The sequence below is a fragment of the Mustela lutreola genome (genome assembly GCF_030435805.1).
Source record: "Mustela lutreola isolate mMusLut2 chromosome 5 unlocalized genomic scaffold, mMusLut2.pri SUPER_5_unloc_1, whole genome shotgun sequence".
NCBI lineage: Eukaryota > Metazoa > Chordata > Mammalia > Carnivora > Mustelidae > Mustela > Mustela lutreola.
Genome location: NW_026709258.1, coordinates 181,490 through 184,107, shown reverse-complemented (window position 1 = coordinate 184,107; position 2,618 = coordinate 181,490).

Genomic DNA, 2,618 nt, shown 5'->3' with positions numbered 1-2,618 from the left:
TTCCACGAGGGCAGAAGCTCAGTAGCGCCTGCTTCCTGCTCAGTCTCTAACAAGTAGAGCAGGTCAGTAGATACTGTTTCTTTCCACTGGGAGAGTTAGCACATATTGTATGTATGTATTTTATATTATTTTTCTTTATCTTGAACTGGTTGCCAATAATGTACAAGAAACAAAGTCAAGAACCAGAAAATGGCACCACAGGGGAGGTCACAGAACCAGAAGGAGAAGCAGGACAGAGAGAATTTCACAGAGAAAAGAACAGTTGGAAAGTGGCCCCTTTGCTGGGGCAGCACTGAGGGAGTGGGGAAGAGTCTGGCAGGAAGCAGCCAAGACTCCTGGAATTCCTTCCCATGGGACAAAGAGAGAGATGCACTTAGAAATAAAGCTACAGCCACCTCCCTCCAACAAGCAAGACCACCATCCCTGTTGGGATGGAACACAATGGGACCCAGCTGAGCATGAGATCTGGTGCTGGAGGAGAGGAGCAGGTGCTACAGGAACATAAGCCCTGGTTCATCCAGGGAGGCTCCTGAGAATCCACCACCCAGGTACCTTGAGACCCTCCAGCAGGGAACAGGGCGAGTACCTCCCTTGAATGGGCCTCTGAACTACACAAACCAGGACCCGAAAAGTTACACCTATGGAATGGAGGGTCTTGGCTAGTGTGAACAGGACAACCTGACTGAGGAGTTGAAAGTGGACTGGAGTGAGCATCCACAGCTGATGCCAGGGATTGCCAGGCACTGCTGGTGAAGAGATTTGCACATAGACCTAGCAGCGGGCCCTTAGGGCAAGGGGTTGGAAGGAAAGGAGTCATCATCCCTTCCTTCTTTTTCTTTCTTCATGGTGCACAAAGCCCCCTATGCCTTTGCTGCCCATCTTGTTGCCCCCTCAAGTAATGTGTGCCCTTCTGAGAAAGGTCCAGTCAGTCCAGGTACAGGTCAGGGGTTAGGTGTGGATTTCCAGGGGTCCCTAATGAACCTCAGTACACCAGACAGGCTTGGGGTGGACATTTATCTTTTGTTTCAGATCAGGGAACACCCTGATATGTCCACCTGTGTACTTCTTCCCATGGGGAAAACCATATTGTGTGGCAGGATAGGTCTACTGCAGATATCCAGGAGCAAACTCATTACTCCACACAACGTTTCTCACTGGTCCAGCCAACTAGATCTGTCCAGTGTCCAAACCTGAGCAGAGGAAGTGCTCGAGGAGAAGAGAGATTTCCCCAGTACCTGAGGGAGGTTAACCAGTTCAATCCGCACAACAGGAACTGTAAATGATTGCACTAGCTGAAGTCCCCCTTCCTGTCATCTAGGCAGGGCAGGAAGCCAGAGGACCTGAATACACTTGCGCCAGCATGGCAGGTATATTCCTGATTAGTGTAAACATTTTCTAGGGGTAGGAGAACTCTCCTTTATATTAGGAAATTTGAGTCCTTTAACAAAGATATCAAGATACATCCATGAAGAATCAAAACAACCTTCCTTGTTCACACTGATAATTTATAACCACTCTCCCAACTTATTCTTCTACCAGTGTTTCTGTGTTTTTGTGTTTCTCTGGATAGTATATAAATCATAAACTTGGGGTTCTTTTTGACTATATATATATCTATATATATATCTATATATATATATATATATATATATATATATATATATATATATATAATTCTACACCATGCTCGGTGCCCAATATATGTGTGTATATATATATATATATATATATATATATATATATATATATATTTTCTTCCTCTTGTCATATACTTTTTTAAAAATTTATTTATTATTTATTTTCAGCATAACAGTATTCATTATTTTTTCACCACACCCAGTGCTCCATGCAATCTGTGTCCTATATAATACCCGCCACCTGCTACCCCAACCTCCCACCCCCCACCACTTCAAAACCCTCAGATTGTTTTTCAGAGTCCATAGTCTCTCATGATTCACCTCCCCTTCCAATTTACCCCAACTCCCTTCTCCTCTCTAACACCCCTTGTCCCCATGATATTTGTTATGCTTCACAAATAAGTGAAACCATATGATAATTGACTCTCTCTGCTTGACTTATTTCACTCAGCAAAATCTCTTCGAGTCCCGTCCATGTTGCTACAATAGTTGGGTATTCATCCTTTCTGATGGAGGCATAATACTCCATAGTGTATATGAACCACATTTTCCTTATCCATTCGTCCATTGAAGGACATTTTGCTTCTTTCCATAGTTTGGCGACTGTGGCCATTGCTGCTATAAACATTGGGGTTAAGATGGCCCTTCTTTTCACTACATCTCTATCTTTGGGTAAATACCCATTAGAGCAATTGCAGGGTCATAAGGAAGTTCTATATTTAATTTCCTGAGGAATCTCCACACTGTTCTTCAAAGAGAATGCGCCAAGTTGCATTCCCACCAACAATGTAAGAGGGCTCCCATTTCTCCACATCCCCTCCAACATATGTTGTTTCATGTCTTGTTAATATTGGCCATTATATCTGATGTAAGGAGGTATCTCAATGTGGTTTCAATTTGAATCTCCCTGATGGCTAGTGATGGTCAACATTTTTTCATGTGTCTGAGAACCATTTGTATGTATTCATTGGAGAAGCATCT